Source organism: Manis javanica, chromosome 1 (genome assembly GCF_040802235.1).
Source record: "Manis javanica isolate MJ-LG chromosome 1, MJ_LKY, whole genome shotgun sequence".
In the NCBI taxonomy this organism is placed as follows: domain Eukaryota; kingdom Metazoa; phylum Chordata; class Mammalia; order Pholidota; family Manidae; genus Manis; species Manis javanica.
Genome location: NC_133156.1, coordinates 237,198,104 through 237,205,499, shown reverse-complemented (window position 1 = coordinate 237,205,499; position 7,396 = coordinate 237,198,104).

Genomic DNA, 7,396 nt, shown 5'->3' with positions numbered 1-7,396 from the left:
GGCCAGTCTCAATGGTAAGGACCAGAAAGCTCCCTACTGTGTTATATAAAAAGGAAGGATGTCTCTAACACATTGTAGATAATTCATTTACCTTGAAAACCACACATTTCAACAATGAAAATACTTTTTGACTTTTCTTTCCAGTAATGGCGGATTTGATCATTCATTCAAACTGAACTTCTCACTATGAGAAACCAGAAAAGCTGGAAATAGTATTTTTTAAAACGTAGCTGCTTGATGTGACTGAAAACTTTATAAGTAAACAGTTGCTGGGCCAAGATTTTGGAGGAGATCGATAGTAGAGGGGTAAGCTCAACTTGAAAGCACTTTTCCTCTGGGAGTTGGGCCAATACTGATCAAGGTGGCCGTGAGCACTGCCGGGGCCAAATGGGGCCAAAGCTGGCATCCAGGACCAGCCGATGGGAATGTGCCCGACCATCTGGGGAGAACCAGGTGTGGTCACCGCAGGAGTAAGGGTGCAGCTCACATGAATCCTCTGCCAGGGGAGAGGCCTCTATCCCGGTCTCAGTAATGTGTACAGGCAGTCATTCAAATTAAGAAAATGTCACATGGTGAGAGAAGACAGCATGTACAAGAACAAAAGGCAGGAGAAGACACGTGTACAACTTCATGGCGTCCGGAGAGCAGTAACCAGTCACACATCTTAAAATAATTTTCATTACTATGTTCAAAGAAGCAAAAGCAATTACCACACAAAAAGTAAGACTGAGAATTTCAGAGAACTGAAATACAACATAGATGACAGTGCAACTTAAAAAAAAAAAGAAGTTTTAAAAGTTAAAACTGTAATAACCAAACTTACAAACTCAATGCGTGAGACTCACAGCCAACCAGGCACAGTGAGCAGAAACTTAGAGGACATGGAGAAAAGAATGAAAAGCAAACCGGACAGTGAAACTTGGATGAATCCATGAAGTTGGAATCTCAGAAGAAGAGGAAAGAGAGAAAGCGACACAATCAGTAATGGACGAGATAAATGGTGGGAATTTCTCAAAACTGGCCAAGACATTAAACAAAAGATTTGAGAATCCCTAAGAACCTCAAGCATGATAAACACTAAGTTCACCCCAATCATTATCATAGCAAAACTGCCTAAAAAAAAGTGAGCCAAGGAGAAATTTTTAAAACAGCTAGAAGGACAAAAAGGGGAATTATCTTCACATGACTTAAAAATTATACTGACAGTTGACTTTTCAGCTTTAAAACAATGCTAACCAGAAATGATTAGAGTGATATCTTTAAATACTGAAAGAAATAACACCTAACAGAATTTTACAACATCTGAAAATTATCCTTCTATACTGAGGGGAAAATGAAGACATTTTTAGGCAGATTACATTAGATAAAATCTGTCAGCAGTAAACCTGAAACAAAGTAAATATTAAAGGTATTCTGGCAGCAAATGAAAACAAGCCCAGATAAAAGGTTAATGATTCAGACAGTCTTGAAGAGGCACACAAATTAAAATGTTTCCATAAAGAAACAGATGACACAAAAATTCAACTCTTCCATAAAATATGAAAAGAAGAACATTCCTGACCCTTAGTTTCAAAACTTGTCAAGAACATGATAAGGAAAATTATATTGTTGAATGAAGATGCAACAATCCTAAATAAATAATACTTTATTTAGGAAATGAATCCACTGATATACAACAGTGATACTATGTGACTACCGAGCTAGCTTCACTCAGAATAAATGATTGGTTTAATACTGGAAAGTCAGTTATTATCATTCATCACATTAAGACAATTGAGGAGAAAATTTGTGATCTTCTCAAGAGATGCAGAAAAAAATGATAAAATTTAACAACCTCATTAAGTGAAACACAGAAAAAAAGTGAAAAGGGGAGAGGCAGGAGGGAGAGAGAAAGGAAAGAAAAAAGAAAGAAAACAACAAAAAAAACCCTGCGTAATCCAGGAAAACCCTGAGGACAGGCTACGAGGCAAACACACGGTGACCATCCTGCCTAGTTCCTGGCTGAACACCTGAGCAAAGCAAGGGTGGTTTCTTCTAGTCAGCTTTCTACTGGAGGGCCTGGTCTATGTCAAAAAGAGAAAAAAGGAAATTAAAGTTGTAGCATTTAGGAAAAAGAAAACAATAACACCATTTTCCAGAAGTAAAATGATTACCTACATAGGATTTACAGGAGAGTATACAGATAACATGTTAGCACAGACAAGTAAGCTCAATGAGGGACTGGATAGCAAAAGAAAACAAAATCAATTCTATTTCTCTGTATTAGCAATCAGGAAGTAAAAATAAAAATTTTCAGGAAAAGATACAATTCATAAGGAAATAAAAAAATACTTAGAAAAAAGTAACTGTCTGAGAGCATTAAAGATTTTTAAAAGCACAAAAGAATCAAGATACAGTAAATAAACATTAAATAATATTAAGAAAACAATAAATAAAGAAACAGTAAACAAGTTCTAAGAGGGAGATATACCATTTATAGATTGGAAAACTCAACATTTTAAAGACAAGTTTCCCCCAAAGATCTGAAATTTCAACGCAATCCCAGTCAAAATTCAATGATTTCTTTTCTGGTACTTAAAGAGATGATTCCAAAACATACCTGACAATGGAATAGGTGGGGAACAGCCAAGGTATTTTTGAAGAAAAACAAGATGGAAAGATTTACTCTGATGGGTATCACAATTACTATTCATCTACAGTAATTCAGCCAGGTGGTACTGGCATAAGGATGGACAGATCACGGACAGACAAGCTCACCCAGAAACACCTGCACACCACACACCTGCTTTATGCCAGAGCAGCAACTGCAGAACAGAGGGAGGAAGGCCATTTCAGCAGACTGCACTGGGACCGCTTACAGAACGAATGAAACGCCATTCTACCTCGTATCATACATAAAACAGGTTCATCAGTAAAAAGCGAAACAAGCATGTAGAAGATAACAGAGGAAAATATCCTCCTGTCTTTGGGGTAGCAAACGCTCTCCTAACTGGAACACAAAAGGCACTAACCTTAAAAGAAAAGGAGGATGAAACTGGTTTACATTAAAATTGGCATGTTCAGCTAACCAAAAGAAACTATTTAAAGCATTAAAAGGCAAGCCACACATGGAGAGAGGATCATCACCAATTGTACCTAGTCACCAAAGAACTCGCATCCGTCATGTAGACAGGCCTCTTACAAACCCACGGAGCAGGAAGCGAGGCCGTAGAGAGGCGGACAGGGCTGGTGGGCATGGCTGCTTCCACCTGCTCTTCTCATACCGTACACGCACCCACCGGTGGTGATGGACATCCTTCCCTGCTCCTGGTCACAGGTCGGCCATGCTCTGTACCGCCTTCCTTAGACCCTTCCAGGAGACCTGTCTTCTTGGCGCACTGGGGCCCACGGGCAGCACTAACTCCTACCAGCTTCGCCTCCTAACTCTGTCCCCTGCGGGTCACTCTGTGGTATGTATTCCCAGCTTTGATTCCTGACAGTAAAATTCCAGCCTTGAGAGTTCCTAGCAAAACCCTTTCCTTTCTTGAAATACTATTGTCTTGCTAGAGAATTTCTAAGTCTAGTATAAAATTCGTAGCTGAACAAAGGCTGCAGGTCCCGGGTAGTCTGCGTTACCTGGGGCAGCCAGCTAAGACTTTTGTCTTAGCCCTTGTGACAAAATGGCTGAGGGAAAATAGATGGGGTGAGATTTCAAATTGCCATAGTGTTGCGTTTGTTTCCTGAAATATGTTCTACGTTCTACAAAATGCCATTAGCCTGCTTTACTCCCTGGTTGAAGATGGCAGAGTGTGCCTGATTTCCCGGGCTCCTGTCATCTGTAAAGTCCGCCAGCAGAACTGGTTTGAGTCCCGGCCTGGCACGTGCCTTAGTTACAGAAAGTTCTTTCACCTTCCTGTGTCTCAGTTATGTCACCACTAACACGGTGATAATGCAGTCCACCCCCGAGGATTCTCACTGGGGTGAGGAGCTCCTGGAACGGAAAAGGGCTAGCGGCACCAGTGGGGGGGACAGGGAGCACGGATGCCTCCTCCAGGCAGGCGCCAGCTGGCCTGGTGGGCCCGCCTGGAGGACTGCACAAAACATCAGCAAGCCATTAGACTTGTTGAGGATTTCAAAGACATATTTTTGTAAAAGAAGCTTAATATCACATGCAGCAAAACCTGCAAATCCCCACCATACGATCCACCCCAAATCCATTTCCCGAGGCCACAGTTTCCCTGCAGAGACCCCCGATCCCTGCACCACCCGGAGCTGGCGGCATACCCCATGGGTGGTCCAGAGGCAATCCAAACCCAGACCCAAGGCCAAGGGGCAGGTGGTGTGGCCTGTCAATGGCATACGGAGGCAGAGGCTAGCCAAAAACCGACCGGGAGCATGCACTGAGTTCAAGTGTTGCCTATCAACTAAAGGCCTCTTTGTGAAGTTGCATGGTAACTTGTAGATGTTTGCCTGTCAGAGATGTTAGTAATTTCTGTTTTCTGGAACATATAACCCCGGAGGCTTGTGGCCCTATTGGACATTGACCAGTTTCGTGCTCTGGCCATGCCTGTATCTGTGTTCAGCTTCTGAAATGCTTTTTGAATCTGGTGTAACATCGGATTCACTCATCCATTTAATTAATAGGTCATTGAAATCTTGACCTGTGATTATTTTACATTTACTTGAAAATAATGACTTTAACTTCCTGAAAATTATATTCAAACATCCCTTAACATTAACGTCTTTAAAATCTTGGAATTAATCTTTCCATTCCCATTCCTAAAAAGCAGTTCCTCTATCACTATGGTTTTTAAATGGCCTTTACTGATTCCAGCTCTCTTTTGGGGGAGCTTCAGGACTCCCACAGCTACGGGGATAGAAGGTCTCTCTTGTCATGCTCTCTCTGCCGTCCCTGTCATGTGCGCTATCCTGTGACACGGGAAGGCCTACCTGGTCCAAACTCCCGTGTGCCCTGTACTTCCTCCCTGTTTACGGCCCCCTCCTCCCTAAGCTGAGACGGCACACCTCCACTCCTCCTTCCCATTTTGTGGCCTCCTGTCTTGCTTTTTGACACTACACGTTGCCAGGTGGCATTGGTAGCTCAGCGGGTCATTCATTTTGTGTTCAAGGCATACATGCCACACACGTGTTCTATGAAAGCTCCTCAAAGAACCCAAGTCCTTGGCCTCCCGCGGACACCAGTCCAACTCCTAGGAAACAATGGAAAGCATCACAGCGACAGGACATTGCCAAACTGCCATCAGGGGTCACGGCAAAGAGGACGCACGTCCAACGAACGACTGTGTATCCATGGGTGTTGTCTCTACCCCACACTGCACGTATGTGTGTGCATGTGCGTGTGTGTTTCAACACTGAGACCTGGGGCTGCAGTGGGGGTGAAAAGAGTTTGGTGTGTATGGTTCAGTCTATTTCTTCAAACATTCTGAATGATAATTAGCTGTGATTTTTACATCTATTCATAATGATAGCAGAGGGCAAGGCACAACAGAGAGGGGGTTGCAAGCTTTCCACTTAGCAATTAATTCTATTATTAAATGCTAAGAAAAAAATAAGTGCCTGCCAGCTGTAGCTTTATTATGTTTTCCCAGAAATAATAATAGAAGGCTGTGAAAGTATATTGTTTATTTCTCTTTTTCTCCCCCACCCTTGTAGAAGAAGAAAAAAAGGAACCACGGGTGGTTGCTCCTTCCATGTGAAAATAAAATTATTCTGCTATGAGAAGATGACTTGGACAGAACATAAAGAAGGAGACTGCTAACCAGTGGAAAGGTTCGGTTTTATTTTGACTCATTTATTTTTAAAATGGAACAGCTACTCTGGGTCAGAACCTGCACTAAGCACGATGCAGACTAAAAATGATGGAATACTCAGAGCTTCCTCTATGGGAGGTCACAGCCGTCTACATCCTGCACAAAAACAAAATAAGGCAAATGCCAGAGAGGAAAATAATCAGTGCCCTGGAGCACAGGAGAGAGGGTAGCTGTTTGGTGATAACATAGAATGCTGGTGCAGGTGTCAATCACCAGACAAAAAGTAGCTGTTGAGCAACTTTGCTAGCAACACACCAGGCAAGTAGTAGCTTCTCCGTAAATATGAATTGACTCTGAGTCTGAACTACACTCTTGCTGCAAACCTCCGCACATGATGAAATGGAAAACAGGGCTGCATCATGCTTCGGAATTTACCCATCGAGTCACCATGCTGGGGAGCAGCACACAGAGGTCTGCACCAGTGGAGGTTCTCTTTGCAAAAGAGAAGCAAATTCAAGCTCAGAATTCTTTAAGATTAACATCTAACTCCAAGGGACTGAGATGAACACTGTTTTAATTATTTGGGACATAAATGGAAAACTGACACACTGGGAGTAATGTGGGACATGGTCGTACTGAAAATCTGACATCTTCTGCCCACTGGCTTTGCGACCTTGGGTATACTGCACACCCTTCTAAGTCTCAGAATTATTATTAAATGGGTGTAATAACACCTCCTTTACAGGGGTATTATGAAAATTAAATAATATGTGGAAGAATGTCTGGCATATTATAAATTTTCAAAAATGGTTTGAAAGACTTGTGTTATGATTGTCATTTAAAGATCAGGTTTGTGTTGAACAAACTGCGCCTTTTCCACTCATCTTCCTTCTCTCCATGAGAGAGGCTATGTGCGCTGCCGAATAATCGTCATCGTGAAGAAACTCAGTGTCATGCTTTAAACACCCTGACTGAGAGTATTTCTGCTTCCAGTTGGTCCAATCCAGTACCAGTCAGGAGAGCTTATAAATGAATCAAGACTGTCTAATTCTGATTCCAATTCAGCCTGTAAGGATGGAAACCTCCATGTCCTCACATGACGTGTGTCACTGTGTCTGTTTAAACAGGTTTCTCTGAACCACGGCTGGAAAGCTGGTAATCCTTGGACAAAATTTATCCTGAAGATTTTTTGGCAGATGCAATATTTTTTATATTTTTTTCTAAATTATAATTTGCATGTCCTTGGTGTGTGTGGAGATGGGTGGGGAGGGAGGTGTCTTCACTCTTTTTTTTTGTCCTTGCGTCCTATTCCCTGTGCCTCAGATCAGTTTTGATTCACATGGGATGTCACTGCCGCTGCCCACAGGCCGCCTGAAACTGTGACCACCAGTGTGAACTACGTCTGCATCGGCCTGGGTAATATGGGAACCTGCCTGTTTGGGTTTGGAAGCAAAGACAATAGACTCTAAATTAATCTCCCTGCCCCAGGTCTTCCTTTAATGCCCCCTCCCCTCGCACCGGCAGTGATGTCCCTCAGAACGAATTTGCTGGTTGTATTACTTCTCTACCTCAAGTTCCTCAGTGGTTCTGTATTGGCCACAGTTCCACTCTCCCTGTTTAGACTCATGCTCTGCTATTTGAGGCTT